This window comes from Bos grunniens, chromosome 2 (assembly GCF_055505025.1).
Source record: "Bos grunniens cultivar Pamir isolate PY7600 chromosome 2, Bosgru_T2T1.0, whole genome shotgun sequence".
Classification (NCBI taxonomy): domain Eukaryota; kingdom Metazoa; phylum Chordata; class Mammalia; order Artiodactyla; family Bovidae; genus Bos; species Bos grunniens.
The window spans coordinates 320,001-342,500 of NC_141166.1; the positions used below are offsets into that span (position 1 = coordinate 320,001).

The 22,500-nt window shown below is 60.7% G+C and overlaps 2 long non-coding RNA genes across 3 annotated transcripts in view; both read right to left on the bottom strand.

Annotated features, from left to right (window-relative positions):
- LOC147377175 (uncharacterized) overlaps positions 1-4,824 on the bottom strand; it is a 24,064-nt gene extending 19,240 nt beyond the window's left edge. The window contains exon 1 of the long non-coding RNA XR_015136092.1: positions 4,772-4,824. This is a non-coding gene — a long non-coding RNA (uncharacterized LOC147377175). The remainder of the gene's footprint in view (positions 1-4,771) is intronic.
- Positions 4,825-15,226: 10,402 nt separating this feature from the next.
- LOC147377179 (uncharacterized) overlaps positions 15,227-22,500 on the bottom strand; it is a 24,015-nt gene continuing 16,741 nt past the window's right edge. Inside the window, exons 2-3 of one of the 2 annotated variants that reach the window (XR_015136096.1) lie at positions 16,189-16,249; positions 15,227-15,938 (exon numbers count right to left, since the gene is read on the bottom strand). This is a non-coding gene — a long non-coding RNA (uncharacterized LOC147377179). Of the gene's footprint in view, positions 15,939-16,188; positions 16,286-22,500 lie in introns of those variants that run through there. The other variant, XR_015136093.1, reaches the window with a different exon arrangement.

A 22,500-nucleotide genomic window follows, 5' to 3' on the forward strand; every position in this document is an offset into this window, starting at 1 on the left:
CGCCCCCCCCCACCGCGAGCCCGCCCGCCCCGGGGGGGACTCCACCACGGCCAAGGCCACACCGCGGACGGCCGACGCGCGCCCTCGGCGTCCGGCCATCACACCCGCCCCAGAGGGGCGGGGGACGCCGGCCGGCGAGGACACGGCGACCGGCCCGCGGTGGGCAAGACCGGGGACCCGACCCGCGCTCGGGCGAGCGCACCGGAGCGGGGGGCCGCGGCGGGGCGGGGGAGGGGGGAAGATCACGGGAGCTCCCCCTCGTCCAGCACGCGACGGCGGCGACGGACAGGCGGCGGCGGCGAAACGGGCAACGGATCGGGACCGCGGCGGGCCCGGAAGCGAGACACACCAGGGCGCGGCCCCGGGAGGCAGCAGACGGCGAGCGGACTGAGGCGGACGGACAGACGGAGAGGGGCACCGACGGGGTGCGGCCACGCGAGGCCAACGCCACGGAACAGGGGCGGTGTTGGTGGGGCGGCCGCGCGCCACCGCGAGGGGCATGGCTCAAAGCGACCCGTGCTGGGGCAGGGGGAAGTGCGAGTCGGCCGCCAGGGCCCACCGCGGGATCTCACCGCCGGAGGCCTCCCAGCACAGGGACGGTCCCACCGCACGCCCGGGACGACGGACTGGCGCCCCCCCGGCACCCTCACGGGGGCTCACGCCCACCGCCACCGACACACACCCGAGAGCCGCAAGCCGGCCAGGGAGAACACTCTCCCGCCGCGCACCGGCGGCCCCCACCGTCCCCCACACGCGCAAGGCTCCCCGCGCGCCGCCCCGCCTCGGGGACGCCACCGGCCAACGGAGGCCGGGGGACGACACCCACATGAGGCGAGGCCGGCTCGGCCCCAGACAGGGGAAGGGAGCGCGGGGCGGTCGCACGCGCGGGACGAGGAGGAGAGGCCGGCAACGGCGGGGAGGGGCCGGCAAGCACGCACGGCGGGGGCCGCGGGACAGGGCCGCGGGCGCCATCCGGGGACCACAAAGACACCGGGAACACGGCCGGGCCACCAGGAAAACCAGCGCGGGGTCCCACCGCCACCCACACACGAGGGCGGTCCCGCGACACGCCTGGGACGCCGACCGGTCCCGGCCAGCCCCAGAGCGGGCCCCCACGACCCGGCCCCGCCGCCAGGGCCGGCGAGCCGCCCGAACCCATCTTCCGCCATCCGTCCTCGACAGATCCGTCTTCCGATCTCAGTCTGCCACCCCGAGGCTCGACATCCTGGGGATCACGCTCTCGAGCGAGGCGGCCCCGACCGTGACCGCACGCCGCCACCGGCTGCGGCTCGTGGGGAGAGGACGGGCGCGATAGGCTCTCCCGCACCACAGCTGCGGGGCTGGGGAAGCCGGGGCCGACCGGACGTCGCGCCCCCAACACCTTCCCCCCTTTGCCCCAAGGCTCACCACACCGCGGGGGCCGACCGCGCGCACACGCGACGCACGCACGCTCCGGTCCCCCCCACCTGCCGGACGCCCGGCGGGGCCCAGCGGGACCCTCCCCCAACTCGAAGGGGGGAGGCGCGGGCCGCGGTAGGCAACGAGCGGCACACGGCCCCACCGCGGGGCCGGCGCACCCGCCCCCGCCCCACCGCCCCCAGGGGGGAGGTGGGGGGCGGGATGTTCTGCCCACGCGCTCTTGGCAGCCTCCACGGCGGCCACTGCGCACTCGGGAGGGGCAGCAGCTGGGGGGTCCGATACCCCAAGGCTCCCTCTCGGATCGCTAGAGAAGGCTTTCTCATCGAGGGCTCGCCGCCCCTCACCCGGATCGTCTCTCTCCCTCGGGCCCACGGAGGCGCTCCACGAGCCACCAGTCCTCAGCTGGGGTGGGAGGGGTCTGCGGTACAGGTAGGCGGACCACCGACACAGGAGCGTCTGCGCGGCCGGGGCCAGCGCAGAGCCCCGCGTCCCGTCCCCTGCAAGGCCTCACCCGTCAGCCTCGACGACGAGGGGAACAGGCACGCCTCTCCTACCGCCTCGACCCCCCCCCCAAAAGAGAGCCCACTCACGGGACACACACACACCACCGCGGTGGGGACCCGAGGAGGACACCGGGGTTAAGGGAAACGACACCACCGCTCGGCCTCAGGCACCTGAGCGACGACCTGGAGCGCTCCAGGAGCACCACCGAGGATCCAACGAGGCACGCTCGCGCACCCACGCGGGGGGGCACAGCGCAGCAGCGGTACAGCCCTCCCCACCGCGGGGAGGGCCGCTCGCGGAGCACACGCCGGGAAGGCGAAGCGAGAGCATCTGCTGTGTCAGAAGACCCACGGCCCCCACTGACGCCACCCGAGGCGGGGGACAGGAGACCGAAGGTCAGGGCCAGAGGCCGCAACCCAGCCCCCGCCTTCCTCCCCCTCCCCGACGGCCAGGGGGAAAAAGTCAGGCGAGGGGCCCCGCGGACAGACCGAGAAGAGCAGACACGTTCACCGGGAACACCTGTCCCTCGTCTGGCACGGCTTAGGCCCGGCCCGGGAGAGCACGACCACACCACATCGATCGGATGAGCCAAGGTGGAGCGGGGGGAAGGCACGGCGAGGACAGTCACCAGAGGGGCCCGCTTTAAGCCTCACCGGCAACCTCCGCCCCCCACCTCGCCTCAGGCGAGAGCGGCCCACGACCCCAGGAGGTTCGAGAACGCCTGACACGTGGCACGGAGCCCACAGGGCGGGGGTCGCATCTCAGCCTTCACCGGGTGCCCGCAGCGGGGAGCGCACAGGGTAGAAGACCCACGGCGCCTCGCCCCGCCGCCCTCGGGTCGCCCAGAGACCGGAGGTGGCACCACGAGTCGGGTCAGCCAGACAACACCACACAGGAGCCGGCGCACAGGCCCAGGCGGGCGGCTCCAGCGGCAAGGGCCGAACCGGGGACCAGAGCTGGCGGCCCGAAGGCCCAGAGCCCCGCGTACATCCAGAGACCCAAAGTTTCCTCGGCGGCAGACACCGAAGCAGACCGTGTCAGCACTTACCTGGTGGTAAAAAAGGCCCATTAAGGGCGACGAAATGATAGCAGCCGACAGCGGGGCCCATCCACGACTCGCATGGAGGACCCCCGGAACCTTGGCCCGGCCACCTGTCCCCAGCGCTACCCCATAAACACCAGGCCCGGAGCTCTCGTGGCGGGGGGGGGGGGGGGGCGGGGGGGTGGGGGGAGTCATCTGGTCGACCGGGGGAAGGGGAGCAGGGGGAGGGGGCGCGCGATGGCCAAAGTGGGGGCGCGGACACCCACCAAGGGAGAGGGAGCTGGCCGGGGGCGCCCTCTCCCGCTTCGCCCACACGGGTAGGGGTACCGGTCCGTCGGAGTCTCCGAACGGGGATTTGGCTTCGATGAGCATCAAGAAACAAGAAGGAAGAACCGTCAGCGAGGCGCCTCCAACGAGACGAGCGGGCCCCGACCAGGGACCGCGCCCGGGCGGGACCCAGACCGTCCTAGATGGGGCACCCAGGACGGCCCGAGCCGGTCCCCACCTCCTGACCTGGGTTCAGGGAGGTGGGGAGGGGTGAGACAAAGTCGCATCCGACGACCGAGACCCACGAAGGCACGCTGAAGGGTCGGGCGCGCCCTCCCCGGCCACCCGCGGAAGCAGGGTCCGGTCCATCCACGTCTCCGGACCCATCGGGACTTTGAAAAAGAAACAGCATGTGTGCCAGGAGACGCCTCGGGCGACCGGACCCCACGGGTTGGGGGGGGGGGGGGGGGGCGGCCGCACACGCGCCCGCCTCTCCCCGTCAACCCTCACGACTCCGGCGGGCGGGTCCCCACCTCCGGAGCGGGGCCGAGGGCGAAGCACACGCTCCTGAGGGCGGCCCAGGAGGAGTCCGGACCGCCGAGCCCGAGTCCAGGCGCTCCGGGCAGGGAAGACCCTCTCCCTGCCCACCGCGGCGGCCCGGCCCAGGGAGGGTCCGGCCGGTCCTTCTCCGCGGCCACAGGGGCACGGGGAGATGCTGGTCGACCCGGTCCGGCCACCGCAGAGCCCGGCCCCGGAGCGCCGCGACGATCACCCTCCTCAGAAACCTAGAGAACCAATCTCCGGCGACAGCAGGACGTCCCTAGGCCTCGGCGCCACCGGGACTGTCGCCGCCAGCATAGCCGGTGTCTGAGAGCTCTGCCTCGGGCCCGGCGGCTGAGTCACAACCCTCCTGAAGGGCTCGCCGAAGCTCCGGAGGGGGAGGGACAATATACAAGCGGCCGCCAGGTGGCTCCCGACAACCGGCTCGAACGTCCCGAGGACGGGTCGCTGTCGCCGGCCGCCGGGGACGCCGCAGCGCCGGCCGCCCAAACGCCCGAGCTCGGCCCGGAGCCTCCGCCGCCGAGCGACGCGACGCGACGCGACGCGACCCCGGCCGCAGAGGAAGGGAGAGGAGCCGGGAGATCTCTCCCCTGGAGGCTGCCACGAAAGAGCCGCGATCCCCCCCCCCCCCCCACGCGATTCCAGGGTGGTGGGGGGACATTCCACGGAGACGCGGGCGGGCGGCGGGGGCTCGGGGCGGGGTGGGCGGAGAGAGGGGGCACCAGTGACATCCCAGGAACCCCCGGCCCCCGGCCCCCCGAAAGAGAGGGGCGGGAGGGAGGGAGGGAGAAAAGGAGGGAAGGAGGGAGGGAGGGAGGGAGGGAGGGAGGGACCGGCAAAGCGAAACCAGGCAAGCGCTGCTGGGAGAACAAAGCCGGACTTTCGAAAGCAGACACGGACACAGACACACAAGCCTAGGAGTAAGAAAGGAAAAGAAGGAGACACTCGGACCCCCAAGAAGAGAAAACAAAACTCAACCTGGGTAGAGACACCGTGACAAAGTCCAGAGACGACACACACAAGCATGCGCGGGTGGGTGGGGAAAGTGCACTAGAGGTCAGGAGAACATGGATTTCAACACCACTGGCCACAAACAGCGGAAAGGCGGACGGCCTGGGAGGTCTGGGGTGGCAGGGCTGCGGGGGGTGGGGGGTGGGGGGTTGGGGGGTTGCGGGGAGGGTGTGGGGGGGTGGTATTGAGGGGCGTGCTGGTGAGGAGGACGGAGTCCATAGGGATCCACTAAATAAACCCCGGGTCCCGTGACAACAGCCACCTCAATGAATACATAACTTTTTCACGTAGCTCAGAAACGAAATGAGACAAAACCACCAGGCAGGAAAGTCAACTCGTGGAACTGTCCTGGCAGCTTAAAAGTCAGAGAGAGAGAGGAGAGGGAGAGGGAGAGGGAGAGGGAGAGGGAGAGGGAGAGGGAGAGGGAGAGGGAGAGGGAGAGGGAGAGGGAGAGGGAGAGGGAGAGGGAGAACGCATACACATGTGCGTATACACGTGTACATATGTATACGCACACGTCATCGCGTCTATATATACGTGCACGCAGGCGTATAAACACACACGTACGAAGGGCATGCTCACGTACACGCACGTGTCTGTGTGCGCACGTGTATGCCTAGGCGTTTCTAGTGTGCGTGTATGCTTGCGTGTATATACGCAGAGGCATCTATACACATACGTACACGGATAGACACAGGCGTGAACACACATGCTCACATGTGCAGAGACGTCGGGATACATAGGCACACACACACACATACACGCGGACGTGTCAACGCATCTAGATGCACGTATAGTGTGTATACGTGTGATGTCTGCGCACAGGTGTGGATGCACGTCTATGCGTACCCGTACGTGCATGCTTGCATAGACACACATATCTGCGTGTGTATGTGCACACGTGTATGTACACACGTATACATACGTACGGACGCATACGCAGACGTCTACAGAGAGCGTATGTACGTCCACACAGACGCACGCGAGAATCTGTGCCTACATACACACGTGTGTATGTATACGTAGACGTGCACGCATGTACGTATGTACAGGTGCCCGTGTGCATCTAGAGTGCCTATACACAGATCGATGTGCATAGATGCACACACATGTATACGCATACGCAAACGCGCGTGTGTATACGTACATGTACATGTGCATCAGTGTATGTGTGCATGTATACCCATGTGTCTGCGTGGATGTCTACGTGCGCGCGTGTGTGGTGTGTGTATCTATGGGTGTACATTCGTACATATATATACTCACAGACACACACGTACATACCCGGGCGGAAACACACATCCGTGTGTGTGTGTGTGTGTGTGTGTGTGTGTGTGTGTGTGTGTCTGTCTGTCTGTCTGTCTGTCTGTCTGTCTGTCTGTCTGTCCGGGGAAAGCACAAGCATATTGCAAAAGGGGCTTTTCTGTCCAACACCGATCAAGGCGTCAGACACCTCAACCTCCAAAAGGGAAACAACCCCCGATGAGCGAAGTGGGCAGGAGGCCCGAACAGACCCCTTCCTTCCAAAGAAAGGTGGAACAGGCAGACACCCAGAAGCACAAGGTAGAACACACATCCACGGCAGGGCTGGGCTGGGCTGGGCTGGGCTGAGCTGGGGCTCCTGGGGGTGGGGGCGGGCTCACGGAAGCACCCCACCCCGGGGCGTTTCCCTGGACAATGATCCTTCTCATTCGGAGGGGAAAGGCCCAGGAGCCGGGAATCGCAATCACGACAGCAAGTTCGAACCATCAGAGGACAGTGGCTCCTGATGGATCGAACGCGTTTTTTCTGCAGCTGAGAAAACTGTGGGCGGACTCAGAGAGATCCGATCTCATCCCCTGGCGCCTCACAGACAGAGAAACCACATCCCTAGGGAAAAGAGTCCTGCGATGTACACTCCCCCAAAGATTCCCCCATTCGACCCAACCCAGCAACTCCACAGGGTGCCCACGGAGGGAAGGGACAAAGAAGATACGGATGTGTGCATGTGTGGGATCGACCCCTATACCTAGGTCGACTTCCGTACACACATCATGATAGAACTCTGTCTGTGTGCCTATGCCTGGATCTATTCACGTGCACGCGTGCTCACGCGCATGCAGACAGACACACACACACACAGAGGAATGGGACTCAACCACCAGAAGGGAATGAAATCTCACAGTCTGCAGGAACCTGGAGAGACCTTTAGAGGGTATTATGCTACATGAAATACCTCAGATCAGTCGTTTCCATGCAGAACCTACCAAACCATACACGGTGAACAGAACCGAACCAAACAGAAACAGGCTCAGACATACTACAAAGGAACACACCGGGGCGGGGGGGGCGGGGCGGGGGGGCGGGGGTGAGGAGAGAGTGAGTGAGTGCCCCTGGCGAGGGAGACAGACGAAGTGGTGCAACCTTCCACTTATGAAATACATGAGTCACGGGCACGTCATCACACCAAATGTCATTTGCCGTGACACCAGGTGGTGACGGACAGTCACTAACTAGATGTATCCTGGTGATGGCTGTGTCATGTGCTACACTAAAACATCGTCTGTACAGCTGAAAATTAAAGGGGGGAACGACCCCCCCCCCCAAAGAAAAAGGAAAGGAAGAAGGAAGGAAGGAAGGAAGGAAGGAAAGAAGGCAAAAGTAAACGTTGGCAGTCAGTTAGACGTCCGTTTGAGAAGAGTGGGACTTGTGTGTGTGTGTGTGGGGGGGGGGGGGGGGGAGAAACTAGGGTGAGGAGGAGGAGGAGGAGGAGGAGGAGCAGGAGGAGGAGAAAGAAAAGGACCCGATTGCCTTGAGGGGGAGGAGGAGATGAAAGATCCCAAGAGTGGACAGGACGGTCAGGTGAGTGCCATAGGGAAAGGAAACGAAGCCAAGCAACCGAACACACTGCCAACGGTGGTTTTGTTCAGTCCAAGATCAAGATGGGGACAGCACGGTGTCCTCCAGCACACAGCGACACACAGGCCTCACTCGGCAGGGGGAGTTGGGGATAACCCTGAACGCCGAAGCGGACAAAAGAAGCCGTCACGTTCATCCATGGCTGAAAAGTACCATGGTCCCACGACATTCCAAACTCCTCTCAAACCATTGAAAGACTCTCTCCCTCACTCGCCGTTCAAAATGTAGAGAACAGGAAAGGAGCGAAACGATGGTGGGTGGCTGGCTGGCTGGCTGGATTTCCGTGATGGTGTGATTAGGGAACACATGGACAGAAAAGCATCCGATTCACTTGTGTAAAGAATCTCTCTTGCCTTCTCGGCCTGGTGTCTTTCCTCTGTCTGGATGATTCCCCTCCCCCACCCCACCCCCCCCCCACTCCCAGCTTGAAGATCAGCCTCCAAAACGAAGCCCTTTGTGCTCTCCAGGTCCCGCCGCCACGATCTCTTTGGAGCGCCCTTCCGAAGGGGAACGTTTTCATCCACGTCATCGCCCTGAGACAGCTTCAGCCTGTCCCTCCCCCCCCCCCCACCCACCCCCCCCCACTCCACCCCAAGCCCCCCGCCCACCCCCCCTCTCTCCCTCCTGCTCCTCTTCCCCCTCCTCTGAACTGTCGAGCTCCCCTCGCGCTGGCCTCTCACCCCACACGGTGGCAGTGTTGGCCTAGGTATGCTCAGGTGTCTCCTAACCGCATCCGAGTGGACTTGCACTGTTTCTCAGCTGCGTCGTTCAGGGACCATGTTTTTCCTGGCCTTTTCCGCGGGTGGGGGAGACCCGGACGGGCCGGGGCCAGGCGGGGTGGGGGAGCCTGCGTGTGGGGGGAAGGGTGGGGGCAGAGAGGAGGAGGAGGAGGAGGAGGAGGAGGAACAGGAACACAGCTCCCCAGCGCCAGTGTGTGCCTGCGGCCTGGAAAAGAGATCACGCACCAGGCTGGCTCCGAAAAGGGGATCGATCGGTCAGGAGACCGGGCACGTTTGTGCTTCGCCGAGTCCCTGCAGATCGGACAGGCAGTGGCAAGTGTGGGGCTTCCCACACTTAGAACTGTTCACCCATCGTGGACACAGGCGTCTGGCACACCGGGGGTTAGGCTCTCGGTGCGATCGATGTCCACAAGCCGTAGCCACTGAAACGTGTGCACCCTGGAGCCGCCGCCGCCGTGCAGAGGGAGATCTCATCCGGCTCCGCGGGTCCTTCCCGTGAGTAGGCCGGGATCTCGGGAAGCACAGACATCCAGAGCATTGAGTGAACCTGACCGTCACGCTTTCCGAGTCCAAGTGAACCCGAAGGGAGGGTCCCTCACGTGTGGGTTTGTCTCTCCATCGGAGGCATCCTCTCTTGGAGCCGATTAGGGTGCCGCGGGCCCCGTGGAGCAGAGAGGACAGAGAGTTCCCTTCGGTCCCCTGCTCCTCCCACGGGCGCGCACGGGCACGCTCCCCAACGGTCCTAGGAACATCCTGCCCCAGAGGAGCGTGCCGGCCGGCCACAGCCCACCTACAACGGAGGCGTCCGTGTCCGTCCGTGTCCGTCATCCTCGTCCAGAGTCCCCCGTCTGCCTGCCCTCGCCTTCGCGCCTGGCACTGTCCGTCCATTCTGTAGGTTCATATCGAACCTGCCCGGAGCCCGGCGGCATCTTCCCGGATCAGGGATCGATCGAAAACACCCTGTCCCCTGCCTCATCGGCAGGTGGATTCTTCACCACTGGACCACCAGGCAGGGAAGTCCCTTCACAGCCTTCTAAACTCATCTACCCCGAAACAGTCCACGTCGTCCTCCAACTCATTGGACCATCACGACTGAAATGAAGGAAAATATGTGCGTTCGAGAATGTCTTCACTCCTCAGTGCTTCTTGCTTTAGAACCACCAAGGCATCTCTCTCTCTCTCTCTCTCTCTCTCTCTCTCTCTCTCTCTCTCACACACACACACACACACACACACACACACACGAACAGAGGTGGGCTCATAGTCCAAAAGAAACCAACGTTTGTGTGTATCCATCCCACTTGCTGTGGCTGTCGTGCCGTCGCTCATCAAAGAAGCTGATCTGATACGGAATCCGATGTCTTCTTCTCTAGGACACGTCGAGAGGCAGCAAGCGTGCCGGTGTGTGAGCACCGAAGGTCAACCCGGCATGATGGAGCCCGGCCAGGTGTGTGCTCAGAGGCCCACCTAGATTCGAACTCCAGTTCCCGGAGGGGAGCGGTGGGAACAGGAGTGTGGACTGCGAGTCCAATCCTCACCTTACAAAAAGGCAAAATCATCCCCTTCCTCCCTTATCGGCGTCTGCACGGCTCCTCCTGGACTCAGGGATCCCATCGAAAGGACGTCCAGGTTGTGTCCTTCTCCCTGGCCCGATCGTTTCGAACCTCTCCAAGAAAAAGCGGTGACGTCAAGAGATCCGTCTTGAGTTCGGGACTGGGGCTTCCCCGGGGGCCCCGTGGTCAACGATCCCGTGCCCATGCAGGAGACGTGGGTTTCGCCCCCGGTCCGGGAAGAGCCCACACGCTACCCATACGCCTCGGTGATGGAGTCTGTGCTCCAGATCCTGGCCGCTGCGAGTGTTGAGCCCACACCCAGCAGCCACTGAAGCCCACGTGCCCCGGCGCCCCTGCCCCCCAAGAGGAACCACAGCCACGAGAAGCCCAGACACACGACCGTAGAGCGACCCCCTCTCTCCACAGAGAGAGAACAGCTTGCACGGCCACGAAGACACACAGAGCACGCCCCCACAGACATCAAATACGTCCAATGATCGTCGAGCGAGACGGCCTGCCTGAGATCGGACGCGAGCGGCCAATACCTAGTCCCGTCACTCGGGAAGCTCCCCGAATCTTCTGTCGATACACATAAAGAAACCCTAGCTCACTGTGCCATGGGCAGCGCGGGGAGCTCTCCGTACAGTGCCGAGAGCACCGTGGAGACGTGACCCGTGGGCACCGTGAGCGTGACTGTTCTCACGAAGTCCCTCACAGTCCGGGCCCTGGAGATCGGCCCACGCGGACCTGCAGGCGATGGTCGGCCATCCCTCTCGGCTCCCTGCGCGCTCACGGGTCCAGGTGTGCCGTGCCCCCAGCATCCGCTCGCATCTTCTCGGCCTGTCTCCCCCGTGCCGCTCCACTGACTTGGAATCCTTCTCCCCTCTCGTCTCGTCTGACACGTTTTCTTTCCTGTTCGACCATGTCTGGCTCCCCGGGCACCACTTCCCGTCGTTCTTCTCGTCTCACCGCCCTCGTCTCGTGGAAATCATTCTCTGGGTCTCCGCTCTGTTCCCTAAGGACTCTGTCATCCCTCCACTCATCTGGGGATCGACTGGCACCTAGGCAACCCCGGTCCGTGACAACCGTGGTTCCGTGTCTATCGAATGACATGCCGACCGCAGGGGGGCTCGTGGACGCGTACGAGCCGTGGAAAGCTGGCACCGGGGAATCATCCCGAGGACACACCCTCCGGTTCCACGGTGCTCACGGGAGCGTTTGGGTCGTCGTCGTCGTCGTCGCCGTATTCCCTAAGACGTACGCAGTCGCGTGGATTCAAACGGCGTCTATTGGGAAAGCACGGATCGCTCCCCGGATCACCGGAGAAGGCCACGGCAACCCACTCCAGTCCTCTCGCCTGGAAACTCCCATGGGCGGAGGAGCCCGGTAGGCCACGGTCCACGGGGTCGGGAAGAGTCGAACACGACCGAGCGACTTCCCTTCCCCTTTTCCCTTCCACGCATCGGAGAAGGCCGTGGCAACCCACTCCAGTGTTCTCGCCTGGAGAATCCCAGGGACAGGGGGGGAGCCTGGCGGGCTGCCGGCTGTGGGGTCGCACAGAGTCGGACACGACGGAAGCGACTTAGCGGCAGCCGCAGCAGCAGCAACCGGATCACCTCAGAAGGACTTAGACACGAGTCTCGGTGGAGAGAGGATGGATCCTGCCAACCATCTCACTTCTGGGTAGACCTCGAAAGAAAATAAAACCTGAAACTCGCAGAGAGAGGCCTGCACCCCCAGGTCCATCGCAGCATCCATTCACAAGAGTCAAGATGGGGACCCAGCCCAAGTGTCCATCAAGGGAAGACTAGATCAAGAAGATACACGATCCAGGTAGAGATCGATCGATAGGGAGATCTAGGTGTCCCAGGTAGCCCCAGGAATGAACACAGTCTTACATCGTGATCGCATGGATGGGACTTAGGGAGTGATGCCCAATGAAGAAGTCAGGTAGAGAAAGAAAAAGAGTTTCTCCTGTCACTGACATGCCATGCAAGGCCACCTAAAACAATGAAAACGATCATCACAGAGCGGCTGGGGGAGGGAGACATGGGAAGATGCCGATGTAACGGCGGGCGGGGGAACTTCACGGATAAGGTACATATATACTGTCTACGTCACAAAGAGCACGGTGATTCTAAAGAATAGTATTGGTATTATCGTCGTCTCATATTCGGAGAAGGCAACGGCACCCCACTCCAGTCCTCTTGCCCGGAAAATCCCGTGGACGGAGGAGCCCGGTAGGAGCCCGGTAGGCCGCAGTCCACGTTGTCGCACAGAGTCGGACACGACGGAGCGACTTCCCTTCCCGTTTTCCCTTTCACGCCTTGGAGAAGGACATGGCAACCCACCGCAGTGTTCTTGCCTGGAGAACCCCAGGGACGGGGGTGCCCGGCGGGCTACCGTCTACGGGGTCGCACAGATTCGGACACGACGGAAGCGACGCAGCAGCAGCAGCAGCAGCAGCAGCAGCAGCAGCATTATCCTATTCGAAAGTCGCCATGACCGTGGACATGACGCATTCACTTCCCGTACAATGGAAGAAGGACACGGCAACCCACTCCAGTAGTCTTGCCTGGAAAATTCCATGGACGGAGGAGCCTGGTAGGCTACAGTCCGTGGGGTCGCAAAGAGTCCAGCACGACTGAGTGACTTCACTTTCTTTCGCATACAGTCATGGCATGTATGGGTTGTGGTCAAGCTATGAGCTACCGCTTGGGTGGTCATGAATGATTCTTTTGCAACAGACAGGTGCATCAAGTCACCATTCTGTACACGTTAGAACAGAGGATGTTGTATGTCCTTAACGAAGAACATTCTATTTCAATACACCGGGACATGACACACATAACATCACCTAGTTTTATTATCTTTCAATGAATGGTCAGTATTGGCTGCACGCCAAAAAAAAAAAAAAAAAAAAAAAAAGGAAAGAAAGAAAAAAAAGAAAGCTTTATTGTGTGTGTGGGGGGGGGGGGGGGTGGGGGGTGGGGTGGGGGGAGGGTCTTAGATATTGCCATGCAGGGACACAGATTTCAATAAAACCCAGGGAATGTTCCACAGGAAAGAGTCAGGGGCCTAGAAAGCTGAACCTCGTGAGGTTGTCAAGCCAGCTGAGAGCAATTAGGATTTGCTGTCATGCAACAAGGGACATGTTTCTTCTTCCAGGGTAGACGGTCACAAGGTATTTAGGGAAAGGGGAGGGTGTGAGAGGTATCTTGAATTTCGGGAACACTGTTTCCTTAGATGATCTGGAGGCCTCTGGGACCCAGTCAGTGCTCCAAGTGGACATTCCATCCAGACTGAGACACACGGACCTCTTCCTCGATGGCCTCCCCTCTCTATTTGGGGGAGCTCTCTCGGCCACGCTGATTCCACTTGGATGTGTCTTTCCCACGTCACACCCTTTGGCATTCAAAGATATCCTTCCATCGTTTTCTAAAGAGACCCGGTGTATGTATCTTTGGAGCGATGATGAGCATCAGACACGATCCCTCTCCGTGGCGCGGTTTCGGGCACGACACACCAAGACGGGGACACATACATTCCACGTCCCTCTCGGCCATCGAGAGAGGCCGTGTACGGCACGTGATGCCACGGGACCGGTGAGGTCCTCGGGTTCAGCCCTCCCTCGACTTGGCTGTGGTCTTTGGTTTTGTTCTGTTCCGTGTGTGCTTTCTGACCCACGTGATCTCTCCGGATAGGGCACCCCATCCAAGCTCAAACCCATCGAGTCTGTGTGACTCCTATTCACGCATCAGGTGGGGATATCGACGCCCTCCACGTGGATCCATCACAATCGCCGTTCTGGGTTCAGGAGGATCCTGTTGTGTGTTCTGGGCGCGCTACGTGCTGTCCGTGTGAACTGTGGAATGAGGTTCGTGACATTGAACAGGAGACAGGGATCAAGACCATCCCCATGGAAAAGAAATGCCACAAAGCAAAATGGCTGTCTGGGGAGGCCTTACACATAGCTGTGAGGAGAAGAGAAGCGAAAACAGAGGAGAAAAGGAAAGATACACACATCTGAATGCAGAGTTCCAAAGAATAGCAAGAAGAGATAAGAAAGCCTTCTTCAGCGATCAATGCAAAGACATAGAGGAAAAGCACAGAATGGGATAGACTAGGGATCTCTTCCAGAAACTCAGAGATACCAAAGGAACATTTCATGCAAAGATGGGCTCGATACAGGACAGAAATGGTATGGACCCAACAGAAGCAGAAGATATTCAGAAGAGATGGCAAGAATACACAGAAGACCCTTACAAAAACGATCTTCACGACCCAGATAATCACGATGGTGTGATCCCTGACCTAGAGCCAGACATCCTGGAATGTGAAGTCAAGTGGGCCTTAGAAAGCATCACTACGAACAAAGCTAGTGGAGGTGATGGAATGCCAGTGGAGCTCTTCCAAATCCTGAAAGATGATGCGGTGAAAGTGCTGCACTCAATATGCCAGCACATTTGGAAAACTCAGCAGTGGCCACAGGACTGGAAAAGGTCCGTTTTCATTCCGATCCCAAAGAAAGGCAATGCCAAAGAATGCTCACACGACCGCACACTTGCACTCATCTCACACGCTAGTAGAGTCATGCTCAAAATTCTCCAAGCCAGGCTTCAGCAATATGTGCACCGTGAACTTCCTGATGTGCAAGCTGGTTTTCGAAAAGGCAGAGGAACCAGAGATCCGATTGCCAACCTCCGCTGGATCATGGAAAAAGCAAGAGAGTTCCAGAAAAGCATCTATTTCTGCTTTCTTGACTATGCCAAAGCCTTTGACGGTGTGGATCACAGTAAACTGTGGAAAATTCTGGAAGAGATGGGAATACCAGACCACCTGACCCGCCTCTTGAGAAATCTGTACGCAGGTCAGGAAGCAACAGTTCGAACTGGACATGGAACCACAGACTGGTTCCAAATAGGAGAAGGAGCTCGTCAAGGCTGTCTATCGTCACCCTGTGTATTTAACTTATACGCAGAGAACATCATGAGAAACGCTGGACTGGAAGACACACACGCTGGAACCAAGATTGCCGGGAGAACTATCAATCACCTCGGATGTGCAGATGACACCACCCTCATGGCAGAAAGTGAAGAGGAACTCAAGAGCCTCTTGATGACAGTGAAAGAGGAGAGTGAAAAAGTGGGCTTAAAGCTCCACATTCAGAAAACGAAGATCACGGCATCCGGTCCCATCACTTCATGGGAAATAGATGGGGAACCAGTGGACACGGTGTCAGACTTTATTTTTCTGGGCTCCAAAATCACTGCAGATGGTGACTGCAGCCATGAACTTAAAAGACGCTTACTCCTTGGAAGGAAAGTGATGACCCACCTAGATAGCATATTCCAAAGCAGAGACATTCCTTTGCCAACAAAGGTTCGTCCAGTCAAGGCTACGGTTTTTCCTGTGGTCATGTATGGATGTGAGCGTTGGACCGCGAAGAAGGCTGAGCGCCGAAAGAATGGATGCTTTTGAGAGAATGGTGGTGTTGGAGAAGACTCCTGAGGGTCCCTTGGACCGCAAGGAGATCCAACCAGTCCATTCTGAAGGCGACCAACCCAGGGATTTCTTCGGAAGGACTGATGCGAAAGCTGAAACTCCAGTCCTTTGGCCACCTCATGCGAAGAGTTGACTCATTGGAAAAGACTCTGATGCTGGGAGGGATTGGGGGCAGGAGGAGAAGGGGACGACAGAGGAGGAGATGGCTGGATGGCATCACTGACTCCATGGACGTGAGTCTCAGTGAACTCCGGGAGTTGGTGATGGACAGGGAGGCCTGGCGTGCCGCGCTTCATGGGGTCACCAAGAGTCGGACACGACTGAGCGACTGATCTGATCTGATCTGATCTGATGTGCTGTCCGTGATCTCACGTGCCTTTCGGGCATGGGTGATGGAGACGGACACCAAGCGGCAGGGCGGCCATCTGGCATCTCGGCCTAGAGCGGTTTCACAAGTGACATCTCAGAACCGGGGCTGAGACAGCCATCCCTCCCCGGGCCCCCCTCGGTGGCCGGGATGGGGGTGGGGTGGGGGAGTGTGAGGTTAGGGAGACGGGAGTGGGGGGGCTGGGCTAAGGGTCGGGGTCGGGGGGGGGGGGGGCGGGGGGGGGCGGCGCGCGAGGCGAGGGGACCGTCCCAGTCCCCCTGAGAAGTGAAGGCAGGTTCCGTCCCCCTGAGAACTTCCTGCCTTCAGGCGTGTGAGAGGCGTAGGTTTCTCTCCAATCCACGGCCACGCATCATTTTCCGCCCTGTTCAAAAACACAGACAAAAAACGTATTTGTTTATCTCGGCTTGTTTTCTGGCCGAGGCCAAAGACCTCTTCAAGCGTGTCCAAAGGGTCTGACAGGATGGGAGGGTGCAGGTCAATCCATGTGTCAAGAGATCCAGAGAACCTGTCACAACTGTGACTCGGGCGTTTTTCAGAAACAGGCCCATCTGGATGTATTCCCTGGACAGGAGTCACCCCAGAAGTTTCCTTGAAGGGATCGAGTTGCAGGAGTCGGGGTCGTGGCCCCGCCGCCGCCGCCGCCGCCGCCGCCGCCGCCGCCGCCGCCGCCAAAGGGCCCCCTCAGCCCGGCAGGCCGGCAGGCCGGCAGGCCGGCAGGCCAGCAGGCCCTGCAGGCAGGGGCTATTGTCTGTGGGCCCCACCCCCACCTTCCCCCACCCTCCCCCTGCAGGGCCTCGCCGGATAGCTTCATTCAAATGCAGAAAGCTTTCCAGTCAAGTCAGAGCCTCTGACTTCGCCTCGAGCTTCTCTCTATTGAATGGTGATCCGCCCCACCCAGCCATTCCATGTCTCCACCTTGAGACGGCCCCTTCGGCACCGCGCGGAGGAAGGGGGCTGGGGGGTGGGGAGGGAGGCCGAGGGACAGATTCGCCTCGTGTCAGGCCAAAGGAGTCTCCTCCTTTTGGTAACCCAGGAAACCCCGCTCACGCGTGTGAGGATCACGGACGTGCGTGGAAACAGCCACCGTCCCTTGACATCTTCCCCTCCGTGGGAGGAGGTTTTCCTCCCTGCCTGCCTTCAGAGGGACAGAAAAGGAGGGAGGGGCAGAGCGTTCCTCTGGCGCTGGCCGGCTCTTAAGTCACTTGACTCCAAAACACTCCACAGGGCACGGAGGTTCACGTGCAGTGGGGTGGGGTGGGGTGGGGTGGGGTGGGGTGGGGTGGGGACGGCGGCCTACTCCGGACCCCACCAGTTTTCCCTCCTCTTGACACTTGCCTGGAACCCATGAAAAGCTGAGCTGGTGACTGTGTGTGTGAGTGCGTGCATGTACGCGTGTACATGAGAGACGGCGCGTGTGCGTGTGCGTGTGCATGGACGTGAGAGAAAAAGAAAGGAAAAAAAAAAAAAAAAAATCCAGAAGGAAGGAAGGAAGGAAGGAGGGAAGGAGGAGGGAGGGACGAAATAGGTTAGTTCGTAGGGGCCTCCGTGTCATGGCAAGAGTTTCTGAGCACAGATCCTCCGTTCAGGGAAACAGTGATCGTATCTCCTCTCAGGAGGCCGTGATGTCGATGGACGGGTGCGGGAAAGCAGGCCTGGGGTGCAAGCCATCAGGTTTTGTGTGTGTGTGTGTGTGTTTTTTTCCCTCAGAGGCACTTGTAGGGAAACCAAGGAAACACACAGGTTCATCCCTGGAGCGGATTCGAGAAACCAGTCGGCAGAGGGAGAGGCAGTCTAGGAGGCTGATTTTTAGACGTCAGGGTCGGGCCCTGGAGCGGGTTGCCATGTCCTTCTCCAGGAGGCCTTCCTGGCCCGGGGATGGAACCCGGGTCTCCTGCATCGCAGGCAGACTCTTGACCGTGTGAGCCACCAGGGAAGCTCCGTCAGAAACATTCACCAAGTCCTCTAGCTTCCATCCGCAGGGCTTCAGGCACAGGGCCTTTTGAGTTCTCCGTCAGAAGGGCAAGAGAACATGGGACGTTGGTCCCTCCCCCCCGAGAGAGGGTTGTTTGATAACGGAGGCAGCTCGGAACACTTCAGGCTCCAGTCCCCCTCTCGGGTGAAGAACCACACGCAAAGCAACACACACACACACACACACACACACACACACACACACACACACACACACACACACATATATATAGGACACGACTCTCCTATCCGGAAGTGTGTACCCCCGTTTCACGGAAACATCCTCTGGGCCCCTAAGGAACGTGTGGCAATCACTCTGGCCAAGGAGATAAGAATCCTCCACGGAGAGTTTCTGAAGTCTGGAAGGACCAGGTCGAGAGAAAAAGAGAGACGATTCCCTTCTGCTGAGAGGGGTGCTGTATGAAGCGACCAAGGGGATGTCCATCTTTCCAAATTCCCATTTTAAACCTCGTGTCCTTTTCGGTCCTTTGTTTTTCCCTTTGTATCTGGAAAGCAACAGGTGGAACGGTAGGTCCTTTCATTATTTTCTTTCTTTCTTTCTCTCTTTCTTTCTTTCTTTCTTTCTTTCTTTTTCCTGCCTGCCTGCCTGCCTGCCTGCCTGCCTGTCCGCCCGCCCGTCCCTCCATCTGTCTTCTCTCTGTCTCTCTCGCTTTTCACTCAGGTTAGGGAATTAAAAAAAAAAAAAAAAAAGAGGACTCTGTATTTCTGCAGGTCAGGAAGCAACAGTGAAAACTAGACGTAGAACCCAACAGGCTGGTTCCAAATAAGGGAAAGGAGTCCATCAAGGCTGTCTATCGTCACCCTGCTTACTGAATGTACACGCTGAGTACACATCATGAGGAGCGCTGGGCTGGATGAAGCACAAGCTGGAATGAAGATGGCCGGGAGACATATCCATCCCCTCAGATATGCACACGACAGCACCCTCACGGCAGAAATGAAGCCCAGGGTGGGTTTCCAAAGTCGTGTTCGTTTCAGGTGTTCAGTCTTTTCCCTTGGAGAGGTTCATGCAACATCATACGTCTACTTTCCCGTGCTGGCATAGTATATAGTAGGTGCTTGTGGATTCTTTGGATGTACAGTTTATGTGTCCATGTGCAACCAGCCCTCCTAAGTGGACCGTCCTGCCCTTCCTCCCCCCGCCCCAGCCCCCCCCCCCCCCCCCATCCTCTTTTCCTCAAGAAGTCAGGCATCCACTTCAGCCTCCTGTTCCTCAGTTCATCCAACCCCATGGAGGAAGTCATTCCTCCAGTTTTTCCATCGGTTCTCTACACCTCGCCTGATGGTGGCGGGTGACTGGAAGACTGACAGTTCTGAAGAACTTTGCAAGAGCTTTGGGTGAAGCGTGTCCATCAGTAAAGACCATGGAAGGTATGCCCCACGTGGCAAACACCATTGCTTTGAGTTGTGGTCGGTTTGCCTGGCTTCAGTGAGGGACGGAAGGGAGGCTTCCACCTTCCACAGAGAAAGCTATCCCTAGCGTACCAAGGACGTTTGACAACCCCCCGCCACCCCAGGTTACAGGCGCGACAGGTCAGACTGTAGCAATCATCATGTCCAGGGTGTATTTACAACAGGCAGACTCATCTTAAAGGCACTCTGTCCTGTGAAGGTGGAGGGAGGGGAGCGAGAGGCAGAGGGACGACGACAGAGGAAGGAAGGAGAAAAAGAGGGGACAGGAACACACAGAGTGGGGCGGGGTGGGGGGGGGTGAGGCATGTGTGGCGTGTCTGTGACATGCCCAGGTGGTGTTCCGTGGGTGGAGAGTGTGCGGCCCTGTGTGTGTGTGTGTGTGTGTGTGTGTGTGTGTGTATGGGGGGGGGGGGGGGGTAGGTGTGTGGTGTGAGTGTGTTGTGTATAGCTGCCACGGGGGGCCGTGTGGGCGGCATGGGTGTGTGCGTGTGGCGTCCGCCTGTGGGTGCGGGGGCAGAGACAGAGGCCGAGAGACACAGCCAGGCAAAGGACAACGCAGTGTGTGTGTTGGGGGGGCGGGGAGGGGGTGGTGGGGGTGGGTGGTGTGTGGCCGGTGTGAAGGGCCCTGCGTGTGTGTGGGCGGGCTGTGTGTGTGGTGTGGGCGGCATGGGTGTGTGCGTGTGGCGTGCGCCTGTGGATGCGGGTCTGGGGGGGCGGGGTCAGAGACAGAGGCCAAGAGACACAGCCAGGCAAAGGACAACAAAGTGTGTGTGTGGGGGGGGGGGGGGGGGGGCGGGGCGGGGCCGGGGGGGGGGGGGAGGTGTGTGTGTGTGTGGCCAGGTGGGGGGGAGGTGTGTGTGGTGTGGGGGTGGCGGGGCGGGGTGTGAGAGTGTGTGTGTGTGTGTGCGCGCGCGCGTGCGTGTGGGCATGCATGTGGTGTGTGGGCAGAGGCAGAGCGTCACATCCAGGCATAGGACAACGCTGTGTGTGTGTGTGTGTGTGTGTGTGCGCGCGCGTGGGCGTGCGTATGTGTGTGGTGTGGGCCGGGTGTCTGTGTGTTGGGGGGGGGGGGCGAGGCAGTGTGTGGCGTTGTGGCATGCTCAGGTGGTAGTGCGTGGGTGGTGTGTGTGGCCGTGTGAGTGTTTTGGGGTGGGGGGGGGTTGGTGTGTGGTGTGGGTTTGTTGTGTATAGGTGCCACGGGGGCGCGTGTGGGCCGCATGGGTGTGTGCGTGTGGGGTGCGCCTGTGGGTGCGGGGCGGCAGAGACAGAGGCCGAGAGAGACAGCCAGGCAAAGGACAACGCTGTGTGTGTGTGTGTGGGTGTGTGGGTGTGGTGTGAAGGGCCCTGCGTGTGGGCGGGGTGTGTGTGTGTGGTGTGGGCGGCATGGGTGTGTGTGTGTGGCGTGCACCTGTGGGTGCAGGGGCAGAGACAGAGGCCGAGAGACACAGCCAGGCAAAGGACAACAAAGTGTGTGTGGGGGGGCGGGGGGCGGGGCGGGGGAGGTGTGTGTGGTGTGGGGTGGCGGGGCGGGGTGTGAGAGTGTGTGTGTGTGTGCGCGCGCGCGCGTGCGTGTGGGCATGCATGTGGTGTGTGGGCAGAGGCAGAGCGTCACAGCCAGGCAAAGGACAACGCAGTCTGTGTGTGTGTGTGTGGTGTGTAGGGCCCTGCGTGGGTGTGGTGGGGGAGAGGGTGTGCGTGTGGGGGGCGGGGTGTTCATGGGCTGTGTGTGTGTGGGGGGGGGGGGGATGCGTGTGTGTGCACGCCGTGTGGGGGTGGGGGGTGTGTGGGTGTGGGGGGGTGTGTGTGTGTGTATGGGGGGAGGGGGGAGGTGTGTGGTGTGAGTGTGTTGTGTATAGCTGCCACGGGGGGCCGTGTGGGCAGCATGGGTGTGTGCGTGTGGCGTCCGCCTGTGGGTGCGGGGGCAGAGACAGAGGCCGAGAGACACAGCCAGGCAAAGGACAACGCAGTGTGTGTGTTGGGGGGGCGGGGAGGGGGTGGTGGGGGTGGGTGGTGTGTGGCCGATGTGTAGGGCCGTGCGTGTGGGTGGGTGGGTGGGGGGGGGCGGGGGGGAATGCATGTGGTGTGTGGGCAGAGAGGCAGAGCGTCACAGCCAGGCAAAGGACAACGCTCTGTGTGTGTGTGTGGGTGGGTGTGGTGTGAAGGGCCCTGCGTGTGTGTGTGTGTGGGGGGGGGGGGGGGGGGTGTGTGTGTGTGGTGTGGGCGGCATGGGTGGGTGCGGGGGCAGAGACAGAGGCCGAGAGACACAGCCAGGCAAAGGACAACGCAGTGTGTGTGTGTGTGTGTGTGTGTGTGTGTGTGTGTGTGTGTGTGTGTGGTGTGGGGGGCGGGGGTGTGCGTGTGGGGGGCGGGGTGTTTATGGGCTGTGTGGGGAGGGGGGATGCGTGTGTGCACGCCGTGTGGGGGTGGGGGGGTGTGTGGGTGTGTGGGTGTGTGTGTGGTGTGTGCCTGCAGGTGGTGCGGGCAGAGACAGAGAGACGCAGCCAGGCGCCAAGGAGGACGCAGTGTGTGTGTGTGGGTATGCACGTGGGGGGTGTGGTGTGCGGGCGGGCGGAGACAGAGAAACGTGCATGGATGGATATCCCGCATCATTCGCTTGTGTTTCCTGAGCACGTTCATCACCTCCGCGATCCAGACCACTCCCGTCCGTGACAGGTGACTCTGCCACCACCAGCCCGCACTTGGTCTTTTGGCAGGCAGACAGGGGGGTGTTCTGAGCTGGCGGCGGGGGGCGAGGGGCGCGACTTGCTGTCCCCAAGCCAGCTTTGAATCCTCGCGCGCTCTGCCCCTGAACCTGACTGGAGCAAGTGGATCCGCGTGCTCTGTCGTTTGAAATCCTTGGCGGGAGACGGAAAAGCCCCCACATGCCAAGGGGGAGACAAGGCCCCAAAGAAGGAAGTCAGCTCCCTTGGGTTCAAAATAGCTGTCCTCCAAAATGGATCAAGTTTCCCCACACGAGAGTTCCAATCCAAACCTAAAAAAGCCCAAGGGGGCTAAACCCATCCCGCCCCGTTGACCTGTGGCCCAAGGTGCCCCTCCCCCCACAGCCTCCTTCCACAGCCCCAGGGCATTCAAGAGTTCGCCGGCCCCGCCTGCCTGCTCCATCCGTGGTCCTCCCGCCCCCCCCTGCAGGACCCTCTAAAAAAAGCGACCGACAGGCAGGTGGCGCCCGACAACCAACCCGCTGTC